This window comes from Neolamprologus multifasciatus, chromosome 20, assembly GCF_963576455.1.
Source record: "Neolamprologus multifasciatus chromosome 20, fNeoMul1.2, whole genome shotgun sequence".
Taxonomy (NCBI): Eukaryota; Metazoa; Chordata; class Actinopteri; order Cichliformes; family Cichlidae; genus Neolamprologus; species Neolamprologus multifasciatus.
Window position 1 is genome coordinate 21,967,710 of NC_140458.1, and position 13,263 is coordinate 21,980,972.

The 13,263-nt window shown below is 41.5% G+C and overlaps 1 long non-coding RNA gene across 1 annotated transcript; it reads left to right on the forward strand.

Annotated features, from left to right (window-relative positions):
- Positions 1–5,024: 5,024 nt before the first annotated feature.
- On the forward strand, positions 5,025–7,982 carry LOC146494914 (uncharacterized). Its single transcript, XR_014871402.1, has 2 exons — positions 5,025–5,961; positions 6,703–7,982. It is a non-coding gene; the product is annotated as an uncharacterized LOC146494914 (long non-coding RNA).
- The last annotated feature ends 5,281 nt before the right edge of the window (positions 7,983–13,263 follow it).

Genomic DNA, 13,263 nt, shown 5'->3' on the forward strand with positions numbered 1-13,263 from the left:
TAGCAGTGTGGCCGGACTCAGTGATAACTGGAGGGTCTGAAGGGGAAACTTGCTGGGATTTCTGAAGCTGGAGGTAACGGGCTAACTGCTTTCAAGGACTTAGGAGTTTATCTTGAAATTAAACATGGGCAGGGGGCTGCTGCTTGCAATCTTATGAAATTAAGTGAAGGCTAGAGACCCACCCATGATGATCTGGATTGAATTTGGTTAGTTTAACGTCTGAGCAGCGTAGGAATTTGAAGAAAGCAAGCTGGGAGTTCAATTAGAAGTACTAGATGGACTCAAAGGGCTATTTAAAGAGTTAAACAGTTTACTATTCATTATAGGGAAACATCAAACGGGGGATGTAGTCGCTGTGGAACAGGTGAACCATTGAACATGTTCTGTTGCGTTGTCAAAATTATCAGGAAGAAAGAAGCCAACTGATTCCAAACCTAGAGTAACACAAGATTAAGCTAGATATAAAGGATTTACTGCAAATGAACTCCAGAAATTGTGGTTATAAATATTTTGTACTTGTACATCAAATGCATATTTGTGAACTGAGTTTTGTAACCTTGTAAACCAAAATATGTGAAAATTTTATGTTTGTGCATCTACAGATGGTAATTTGTGTGTTTGTAAAAAATATTTACACAAGTTACACATTTTTTTAAGGTCTGCTTACAGATACAAAGCAAAAAACTATGTGTAAAACTGCGCTCAGGTTCCTTGGCTGGTCCTGGAAGGGTAATACTAGTGATGGAAATTCCAACTCTTTTTAGAGAACCGGCTCTCTGTTGGTTTAATTAATTTATTATCAACAACAATATAAAATTATGCACAAACGGATTTACTAATATAAAAAACGTGGGTTTTTTACATATGTTTATATATAAATATATACGGTGGCCCCTAGAGGCAAAGCACGTACAAACTCCGAAACACATTTCTAGCGTTAACTGAACTTCCAAAACACATTACACAATTGAAAGTATATGTGTATTGTTTGTGTATTTATACACAGGCACTCATATATATTCAAATAATTTAAAAAAAGTTCATTTACCTGTTACTACCACACACCAAATCCGGTCGTTGGTATTTGCTGGCTTGTGTAGCCTCTAGGTAACAAAAGCTCAACACTGCCCCTAGCATCCCTCCAGCACTTCTGTTGTGTTTTGAAGTTTGTATGTGCTTTGTCTCTAGGGGCCACCGTAAATATACTTTTATTTATTCAGTCCACATAAAATGTAATAAATCAATTATATAATACAAAAACCAACTATTTACATTTCAACTTTTAACTATTTACATTTCAACTTTTAACTATTTACATTTTCAGCTTTTTCCTTGTAAACAAATTTAAAGTGAAACAACACAAAACACTGCAAACCACAACACAATTAAATATAAATTATGATATGAAAACAAAAAGAACATGCATATTCTCTGTCATATGGATCTGCATGAATAAACTTTTTGAATCTTTTATCATCCACAACTGAAAATAGTTGTGGATGATTACTATACCTTTCTAATGTGACGATGTTGTTCCTGGCTCTCTTTCTCTCTCTCTCCCTCCTGCTCTGTTCCTGTGCTACTGCGAGTGTAACTACCACCCCTCCCCCCTCTTCCCAGCGCAAAGCACAAGGCTCGCATGCGGAGTGAAGCGGAAAAAAAGTGCGAGAGAGAGGGTGAGAGAAAGAAAAAAAACAACCCACGGCTCGCGTCGTTCACATCAAAGTCCCGGCTCTAAGAGCCAATTCGTTCGCGACCGACACATCAGTGCAGTGTTGACATCATCCTGAGAAGTAGTGTCTGGGTTATACTGAGCTGCCAGGTTCTGCACAAAGGACTTTGCTGCTTGCTGTATCTGGTGACTGCAGAATCAGTGATTTGGATCTAACAGGCAGGCTCCTGCTGGTGTAGCATCAAACTGTGTGGAATCAGGATTAAGAATAGCAGCAAACCGTTCTCTTAAACACTTCAGCAGCACTTGAGCTAATGGATTCCTAAAAGGACTCGTCAGCAGATGTGCCTCGAGGTTGAGCAGACATGGCACTACTTGTAATTGAGAGCGACTGGCTGTCACTCTGAAGATGGTCTGTATGAGCGTTCAAACAGCTTGACAAGGTTCTCCATCTCAGCACAATCATTTGTGAGAAGTGTGTCCATCCCCAGCTGCTTAAGCAGTTGGTTTTGTTCAGCTCTGGTTTCTAGCAGTCATCTCAACATGTCAAAAGTACTGTTCCAACGAGCAGTACAATCCCAGATCTGAGTTTTGCCATGTCTTTTGGACATTTCTTCATTTGCCACTGATGATTTTCTGACAACATGTACCAGTTTTCTTGCTTTAGTTATGACCAGAGATGGTAATCCGATTACTTTTTTCAAGTAACGTGTAAAGTAAGGGATTACTATTGCAAAAAAGGTAATTAGATTACTGTTACTTTCCTGTAAGCACACTGCATTACTGCATTACTAAAACCGTGATTTTTTTTTTACCAGAATGTGTCATGACAATGACATAAGCAAGTGCAACGTTTGTGGCAACAGCTGTGTGCAGATCAACAATGGATAATATATCGAGTGCGGGAGAGAGTATGAGCATGCAGCGTTTAAAGTAGGGGTGGGTTTTTATAATCGATTTATCAATTAAAATCGATTCTGGCTTGGATAACGTAAAATCGATTCATTAAAATCCTGAATCGATTTTTTAATATAAATTTATTTTGCCCGAAATGCCAGAATCTCTGGTGAAATCTCACAAAATTTCAACAACCACCAAACAGCTAAGACAGTAAATGAGAGCAGGTGCACGGATTTTGCACATAGACTTAAACACAGCGCGACCCGCGAATCAGAATCAGTTAGATGTCGCCTTTCTCACGGTCGGGGCTGAAAGCCGACAGCTCGCTGATTCTGATCTGTCAGTGGGTCGCGCTTTGTGTTCACACCCTTTATGCGCTGATTCTAAAGCTGTTAGTTTGATGTCTCTCCAAACAATATTGACCGAACCAGCAGCAAAAGAAGATCCAAACTATGCTTCACATAAACATCGTCATGAATTCACTCTGACTTTTCCTGTTTTGCTTCGACCACGACGCACAGCTCTCTCTCTCTCTCTCTGTACTTCAAGAACAGTTTCCCATCTAAAAATCTGTTTTCTTCATTATTCGCTTGCTTGTTACGCACAAGTCTACCGTAGTTTACAGCGCTGTCGGCCGCTGTTTTTTTTCCCCTTTTACATTCTTCCGAAAAGAAAACCTCATTTCTGCTGTTCAATACTGAACAAATTTAAACTTTTTTAAAATTATTCAAAATGAAAAACGCTTAGCCGTGTCTCTAATAAAACCGTTGTAACGTCAGAGGTAATGTTCATATGTTGATTAATGGTTTTCTTTCGTTTTTGATGTACTGCAGAATATTTTTATAAAATCCCAGGCCAGGAAAATCACCTTCATGTTTTTCTGTGTTTTATCTTCAGCTACTTTGACGCAAAGGCATCTGCTGTGACGCTTACACCTGTGATAAAGTCTTGCATGTGTCAGCTTCCTTTTTATTGATACAAAAATATGTAAATGTACTGATCTGAATTATAATATTTCTGACTGTCAAAATTTCCCAGATTTAAATCTAATCGAATTAAATCGAATCGTGGATCGAATCGATTCGGGACCTTGTGAATCGGAATTGAATCGATTCTAGAAATCAGTGACGATACCCAGCCCTAGTTTAAAGCGTGGAAGTACTGACCTTACTTTGAGTTTCATTCCGTGATAAAAACATTAGCGTCCATTGTGCGTGGGAAGAAAACTTCTCTTTACAGCGAAAAAAAAATCCTAAACTTCCAAGCAAGCACCGAGTGCGCTACCACGTAATGGGAAATTCACCTCGCGGATTCTTCCACTGACCGCTGCGGCTCACCTGCACCAGGGTAAACCTCCGCCTACCCCACTCCTGCTTTACAGGTGAAAATAGAGCAAAAGGACCGCTAGTCTTTGATTTTATTTATTTTCTGCTGTGATCTAATGTGAAAGACTGAGTGTAAACACAAAAAAATATTTTATTTTATGTGCTGGAATGTGCAGAAAATAGGTTTAAATGTCAAACAAATTTCTTCCAGTCAGAGAATGTTGCATATAATTAAATTTTTGCTTGATGCATAAACTTAAAGGAGTAAAACTAATAAAACAAGTTTTAAAAAGAGACTTTTCCATTTGATTACATTTTGTATGATGGATTATGCAGAAAAAGTAGAATTCGGCTGAAAGATCTATCACTTTATCACCTATTCAGGTTGTAAATCATGTTTTTAAAAAGTAACTAAGTAAATAACTAACTAAGTAATTAATTACTTTTGAAAATAAGTAATCAGTAAAGTAACGGGATTACCTTTTTGGGGAGGTAATCAGTAATTAGTTATGATTACTTTTTTCAAGTAACCTGACCAACACTGGTTATGACTGATCAGCAGTTGGGTGTTTCATGGCATCTTTTATTGTGAGTTGGAGAGTGTGTGCTAGGCACGGCATTCTGTGGATCCCCATCTTCTTGCAGCTCAAGGTCTCAAGCAAGAGAAATGCAATTAAAAAGCCTAGAAACATTATAACATTGTAAACATACAAGAAATAGTGTGAAAATTTTGTTATATTTCTACTTGAGGTATGTATTTGATTGAATAAAAAATATTTATTAAACTATGGACATTAGCTCTAGCTAATTCCAGATTATGCTGCAAGTCTCTTAAGTAAGCGTACCTGTTTCTATACATTTTATTTGTATAGATATATACTGTATAACAATTTGATCCACATAGCCTTAAGTGAAACATTGTCAATGTTTAATATTGGACTAGAAATTATTTTAAACAATTTTAAATAAAAAGAATTATAACATCAAAAAGTTGTCAAAGTCAAGTTATGCATAGTAGGGTAAATAATGTGACCCAGCATACAAATGTTGACCAGGCTTGTATAGGATCACAGCAGAAGCACTGATTAAAGATTTCATTGGGGATTATGAGTAACATAATCTTTTCAATTCAATTTATTTATATAGCGCCAAATCACAACAAATGTCGCCTCAAGGCACTTCATAGATACAGAGAAAAGCCCAACAATCATATGACCCCCTATGAGCAAGCACTTTGGCGACAGTGGGAAGGAAAAACTCCCTTTTAACAGGAAGAAACCTTCGGCAGAACCAGGCTCAGGGAGGGGCGGCCATCTGCTGCGACCGGTTGGGGTGAGAGAAGGAAGACAGGATAAAAGACATGCTGTGGAAGAGAGACAGAGATTAATAACAGATACGATTCAATACAGAGAGGTCTGTTAATACATAGTGAGTGAGAAAGGTGACTGGAAAGGAAAAACTCAATGCATCATGGGAATCCCCTGGCAGCCTACATCTATTGCAGCATAACTAAGGGAGGATTCAGGGTCACCTGGTCCAGCCCTAACTATATGCTTTAGCAAAAAGGAAGGTTTTAAGCCTAATCTTAAAAGTAGAGATAGTGTCTGTCTCCTGAATCCAAACTGGAAGCTGGTTCCACAGAAGAGGGGCCTGAAAACTGAAGGCTCTCCCTCCCATTCTACTTTTAAATACTCTAGGAACAACAAGTAGGCCTGCAGAGCGAGAGCGAAGTGCTCTAATAGGGTGATATGGTAATACAAGGTCATTAAGATAAGATGGGGCCTGATTATTTAAGACCTTGTATGTGAGGAGCAGGGTTTTGAATTCAATTCTGGATTTAACAGGAAGCCAATGAAGGGAAGCCAAAACAGGAGAAATATGCTCTCTCTTTCTAGTCCCTGTCAGTACTCTTGCTGCAGCATTTTGGATTAACTGAAGGCTTTTCAGTGAGTTTTTTGGACATCCTGATAATAATGAATTGCAGTAGTCCAGCCTGGAAGTAATAAATGCATGAACTAGTTTTTCAGCGTCACTCTGAGACAGGATATTTCTAATTTTAGAGATGTTGCGCAAATGGAAGAACGCAGTCTTACATATTTGTTTAATATGTGCGTTGAAGGACATATCCTGGTCAAAAATGACTCCAAGGTTCCTCACAGTGTTACTGGAGGCCAAGGTAATGCCATCCAGAGTAAGAATCTGGTTAGATACCATATTTCTAAGCTTTTCAGCGCCGAGTACAATGACCTCAGTTTTATCTGAGTTAAGAAGCAGAAAGTTAGTGGCCATCCAAGTCTTTATGTCTTTAAGACATTCCTGCAGTTTAACTAATTGGTGTGTGTTATCTGGCTTCATGGACAGATAGAGCTGGGTGTCATCTGCATAGCAGTGAAAATGTATGCTATGTCTTCTAATGATGCTGCCTAGGGGAAGCATGTATAATGTAAACAGAATTGGTCCTAGCACTGAACCCTGTGGAACTCCATAATTAACCTCAGTGTGTGAAGAGGACTCTCCATTTACATGCACAAATTGGAGTCTATTAGATAGATATGATACAAACCACTGCAGTGCAATACCTGTAATACCTACAGCATGTTCTAATCGCTCTAATAGAATATTATGGTCAACAGTATCGAATGCTGCACTAAGGTCAAGAAGGACAAGCACAGAGATGAGTCCACTGTCAGAGGCCATAAGAAGATCATTTGTAACCTTCAATAAAGCTGTTTCTGTGCTGTGATGAACTCTGAAACCTGACTGAAACTCTTCAAATAAACCATTCCTCTGCAGATGATCTGTTAGTTGTTTGACAACTACTCTTTCAAGGATTTTTGATATGAAAGGAAGGTTGGAGATTGGCCTATAATTAGCTAAGACTGCTGGGTCTAGAGATGGCTTTTTGAGTAAAGGTTTAACTGCAGCCACCTTGAAGGCCTGTGGTACATAGCCGATTATTAGAGATAGGTTGATCATATATAAGATCGAAGAATTAATCAATGGCAGGACTTCTTTGAGCAGTTTTGTAGGAATGGGGTCTAAAAGACACGTTGATGGTTTGGAGGAAGTAATTATAGAAGATAACTCAGAAAGATCGATTGGAAAAAAAGAGTCTAACTTAACATCAATGGAACTAAGAGTAGCTGTAGATAATATTACATCTGTGGGATGATTATTGGTAATTTTTTCTCTAATGATAAAAATTTTATTTGTGAAGAAGTTCATGAAGTCATCACTAGTTAACGTTAAAGGGATGGTTGGCTCAAAAGAGCTCTGACATTTTGTCAGCCTGGCTACAGTGCTGAAGAGAAACCTGGGGTTGTTCTTATTTTCTTCAATCAGTGACGAATAGTAAGATGTTCTGGCTTTGCGGAGGGCTTTCTTATAAAGCAACAAACTATTTCTCCAGGCTAAATGATGATCCTCTAAATCTGTGACACGCCATTTCCTCTCCAGATTACGAGTCATCTGCTTTAGGGTACGTGTTTGAGAATTATACCACGGGGTCAGGTACTTCTGATTAGAGACCTTAGTTTTCACTGGAGCTACAGTATCCAGAGTCGTACGTAGTGAGGAGGTGAAATTATTAACAAGATAATCGACCTCTGTTGGGGTAGCGTTCAGATAGCTGCTCTGCTCTGTGTTGGTACAGGGCATTGACGATGATAACAGTGGCTGGATTATATTCTTAAACTTAGTTACAGCGCTTTCAGAAAGACATCTACTTTGATAAAGTCCACTCTCCACTGCTGCGTAATCAATTATTGTAAATGTAAATGTTATCAAGAAATGATCAGACAGGAGAGGGTTTTCAGGAAACACTGTTAAATGTTCAGTTTCTATGCCATATGTTAAAACAAGATCTAGAGTGTGATTAAAGTGGTGGGTGGGTTCTTTTACATTTTGAGAGAAACCAATTGAGTCTAACAACAGATTAAATGCCATGTTGAGGCTGTCATTTTTAGCATCTACATGGATGTTAAAATCACCCACAATAATTATTTTATCTGAGCTCAGAACTAAATTAGATATAAAGTCTGAGAAATCAGACAGAAACTCTGTGTAAGGCCCAGGTGGACGATAGATGATAACAAGTAAGACTGGTTTCTGAGTTTCACAGCTGGGGTGGACGAGGCTAAGCATCAGGCTTTCAAATGAATTAAAAGTCTGTCTTGGTCTTTCATTAATTAATAGACTGGTGTGAAAAATTGCTGCCACACCGCCCCCTCGGCCTGTGCTTCGAGATTTCTGGTAGTTAGAATGACTCGGGGGTGTTGATTCATTTAAACTAACATAATCATCCTGCTGCAACCAGGTTTCTGTAAGGCAGCGTAAATCAATTTGTTGATCAATTATTAAGTCATGTACTAACAGAGACTTGGAGGAGAGAGACCTAATATTTAATAATCCACATTTCACTGTTTTACTCTTTGGTTCAGATGTGGATACTGTATTGTTCTTTCTTTGTAAATGTTTAAGTTGTTTGTTGCTGGTTTTTAGTTTGTTTTTTGTCTTTTTGGAAGCTGACACAGTCTCTATGGAGATGGGTTTTTGGGGGGGTAGCAGGAGGAGAGAAGCTGCAGAGAGGCGTGTAAGACTGCAACTCTGCTTCCTGGTCCCAACTCTGGATAGTCATGTTTTGAGGGGTTTAATAAATTTGTCGATATTTCTAGAAATGAGAGCTGCTCCATCCAAAGTGGGATGGATGCCATCTCTCCTAACAAGACCAGGTTTCCTCCAGAAGGTTTGCCAATTATCTATGAAGCCCACATCGTTTCTGGGACACCACTCAGACAGCCAGCAATTTAAGGAGAACATGCGGCTAAACATGTCACTCCTGGTCTGATTGGGGAGGGGACCAGAGAAAACTACAGAGTCCGACATTGTTTTGGCAAAGTTACACACCGATTCAATATTGATTTTAGTGACCTCCGATTGGCGTAACCGGGTGTCATTACTGCCGACGTGAATTATGATTTTATTGAATTTACGTTTACCCTTAGCCAGCAGTTTTAAATTTCCTTCAATGTCGCCTGCTCTGGCCCCTGGAAGACAATTGACTATGGTTGCCTGACATAAAATCTTGTCAGTCTTTTATGTGAAGAAACCTTAAACAGCATTGCAATTATTTTAGTTTAAAGAAGAAAAGTCGGGGAATTTATGGCATATATGCCATGCAGCTACACTAAATGAGAGAAAGTGTTACTTGCTTGTACCTGGAACCTCTGTCCCAAGTGAGAGCTTGTTTTCCACAGCAGGAGACATTGCTAACCCAGACGAGGGGTATAGTATAGCTCTTATTTTGGAAAGAGCCATTTCTCTATAATAGACTCTCTTTTCCACAGATGAGTGATTTCTCGATCAGATAGATTTTTTTTTTATAATTTTGTTGTTTCAGCAACATTTAATTTAAAAACTGTATTTTTGAGTTAAAAGAAAAATTTATAATTTTAATAAATTACATGAAGGCATGAACATTTTTTGTATCAAAAAAAAATATCGAACCCTGACACTGAAGTATCGAACCAAACCAAACCATGAATTTTGTGTATCGTTGCACCCTGGGTATATCAAATTTAATAAAAAAAATCTCAAAATAATCTGGCACACCTGTCAAGGAAATTTTGGACAGGTGTGCATCAACGGCATCACGGAATATTTTAACATCGATACTGGTGTGCGACAAGGCTGCATCCTATCGCCATTCCTCTTTAACATCACCATTGACCATGTCATGCGCCGAGCAATTGGACCGAACACGATGGGCGTTGCCGGACGTGATCCGATGCAGCAGTTCACAGATTTGGACTTATAGCCTTACTCGCACCAACACCAGAAAACTTCAGAAAACAACCTCATCTTTGGAAATCGAAGCAGCACCGATAGGACTCAGGATCAGCGGTGAGAAGTAGAAGATTATGCGAGTTGGTTACACTACACCAGTGGTCCCCAAACTACGGCCCGCGGGCCTCCACATTTGACCCGGCCCCCTGAACAATATTAGAGATGCATTATTTTTTTTCCTTCGCATTATTATTTTTTCAGTCTGGCCACGCGATCGACACTAATGCAACCATAGAACACTGGGGTGTAGTGGGCCTGCCCGACTAATTTCTGGAAATGTTTCCTCATGTCAATAAAGCTCATTTGATTCGAATTGTGAACCACGCTAAACCTCACTTTGCCCAGAACGTGAACGTGACCCCCCCCCCTCCAGCTTTCATGTTGCTCAACTGATAGCAAGCTACGGTAAACCTTTCAATGAGGGAGAGTTTGTCAAGAAATGTTTGAATGCCCCGGCGTCGTTGCCCACCTCTCAATTTTAAATACACGTAGACATTGAGGGCTAGCAGGAGGGACTATGCGCTTACCTGCTGCTCTCTGGCAGGTAGCTCCATGCCCTCCTGGGTTTTAAACGCACCTTAGAACACACATACATCAACACTACAATGAGCGGGTGGAGGGAGGTTAGGAGTCTTCTCTCACCCTCGTTCTCTGCTTTCTGCTGGAGCAGGGGGGCTAGGAGGAGGAGTTGGCCGTCCGACTGGGGTCCGGAGTGTGGGGCCTCCCTGCTGCTGCGGAGTCGGGGCGGTCTGCTTCTCCCCACTGCAGGGAAAAGGGTAACACAACCTGGGTCTGGGTGCAGTTCCCCCCTCCAGGGGCAAGGGTACCTAGACCCGGTTCGTAGAGTACGCTTGGGGAGTGTGATTGTGTGTACAGCGTCTCTTTATGTCTGTCTCCACGTTGGTTGAGTGTGGAGTAAGTGCATATGAGAGCATGAGGGTGGGAATGGATGTTTGTATCTGTGTGTGCCTGTATGTCTGTGTCTGTATGTCAGGTTGGGTATCAGATGCCACCTCTCTGAGGACAGCTCAGGCCCTCCAAGGTTTGGAGGCCTATCTCCCCCCACCACTTCCCCTGCCGGGAGCGGACTCCCTCAGACGTCGGTGCGTTGGTGGTTCTTTGTGTCCGGGGGTGGGCGTCCGGGTACACACCGGCTCACTCCTTGGCGGCTGCTTATCGGGGCCTGGAGCCTGGGGCTCGCTTGGGCCACTTCGGAGGTGGGGTGCCCCCGGCCTCTCGGCCTGGGGCTCGGTCACTCAGGCACAGCTGGCTGCCGGCGGAGCTCACGGGCACGTCACTGCAGCCCCCCCTGGCTTCTGCTCCGTGGCTGCTGGGTGACCCCTCATCTGGGACTCTCCTCAGCTCTTTCTGGGACAGTGGCGCGGCTGCCCCTCTGTTGGTCTTCCTTGGTCTCTTGTGTTCTGGGGGCCTCTGGATGTCTGGGGTTTTGATCTCCTCCATACCTGCTTCATGCCCTGGAGGACGGGGCAGTGGCCCCCCACACCCTCTAGCAGATCATTACATGAGGGAACCTTTTAAGAAAACAAGCGCGTCCATGCTCACAGGTGTACACACGGGTGATCACACACACAAACTACACCCTTTTTGGCTCCTACCTCAATGCACACTGTGCTGTCGATCTTACGTGCTGCACAATAATGTTTAATATTTAGTATTTACTGTCATATTCCCATATATCATTGTGATGTGGTTTATTGTATTACTCTCGTTTTCTTCTGCTTGTTTTCTTTTTTCTTTCTCAACAGGTGATCCAGGTGATCGATATATGTATTTTTTTTTTTTTTTTTTTTTTTTCTTCTGCTTATTCTGTTGGTTTTTGTTTTTTGCCCTTCTCCCCCGTCCCTCTTCTCAACTGTTTTTCTTCCCCTCTTTCTTTCTCCCTTTTCTTTCCCCCAGTCAAGTCTGTCCCGTATTCAGCAAGTGAAAATAAAATAAAGAATAAAAGGTGAATCAAATGGACCATTACGGCAAAGCTGGGATGGTCAATTTGGTAAAGAAAATCCGTTGGGCATCTTTCTTCGCCTTTAGACAATAATTCTGATGGCAAAAGAACCAAACGGGACAGGCAAAAAAAAAAAAAAAAAAAAAAAAAAAAAAGAAATGTTTGAATGTTGTCGTGGAGGAGGTGTGTCCCGATAAGAAAGATGTCTTTAATGCTGCGAGTCTATCGGCGAGTACAATCACCAGACGCGTGGAAGAAATAGGGGGTAATGTATATGCCCAGCTGCAGCAAAAGACGAAAGAATTTGACTTTTTTTCCATTAGCACTGGATGAGAGCACGGACGTGCAGGACACAGCGCAGCTTCTTATTTTTATTTGTGGAGTTAGCGCAAACTTTGAGATGTGCGAGGAGCTGGCAGCCCTCCAAAGTCTGAAAGGCATTACGACGGGGGAGGATATTTTCGACAAAGTATGTCAGACCATGGAAGAGTTGGATCTGGACTGGGCAAAGCTTGCTAGCATCACGACTGACGGGGCTCCTTGTATGGTGGGCGCATCTCGGGGCCTAATAGGACACATGAACCGCGAGATGGAAGAACGGGGTCTCACCGCCCCTCTACAAGTCCACTGCATAATTCACCAGCAAGCGCTTCGCTGCAAAGTGTTGAAGTGGGATTCTGTCATGAAGGCTGTGGTATCATGCATAAACTTCACCAGAGCAAATGGACTTAAACACAGGCAGTTCCAACAATTCCTGTCTGAACTGGAATCTGCGTATGGAGATGTGGCAGAGTTTTGAGGCGTTTTTACAAGAAATTAACGCATTTCTTCATTCAAAAGGCAAAACGGTCCCAGAGCTGATCGACCCAGAATGGAAGTGACACCATTTTTAACAGACGTGACGGAAATACTCCTTAACTTGCAGCTACAAGGCCAGGGGAAACTCATTTGCGACATGTATTCCCACATAAAAGCATTTGAGTTGAAACTAGCGCTGCTTTTGGAACAAGTGAAAAAGCACAACTTCACCCATCTCCCTGCTACCCAAAACCTTTCTGCAGAGAACCCAGCAGTCCCGTTCCCAGCTGACAAATGTGTGGAAGCACTGGAAATGCTGAAGGCGGAGTTCAGTGTGCGATTCCGTCAACTACATGTTCATGCAAAAGAAATCCGTCTTTTCCAAAACCCCTTTGTTGCCGACATCGATGAAGCCCAGTTTTTATCAGTTTGAGCTGGCCGAGTTACAGAACTGTGATGTTCTGAAAAACGCATTCAAGCCCAACAGTCTCCTTGACTTCTATGCCGCCCTCCCAAATGACACGTACCCTAACATAAAAAAAACATGCAATGAAGATGTCCACACTTTTTGGCAGCACGTATATCTGCGAGCAAACCTTTTCACGCATGAAACTCATGAAAACTCAGATGAGATCAAGATTGACAGATGAACATCTGCATCAGTGTTTGAGAGTGGCTGTGACTAGAATGCAGATGCAGGCCCACAGTTTACACTGATGAACATACAGTACAAAGGTAAGCTCACTTTTGCGACTTGAATA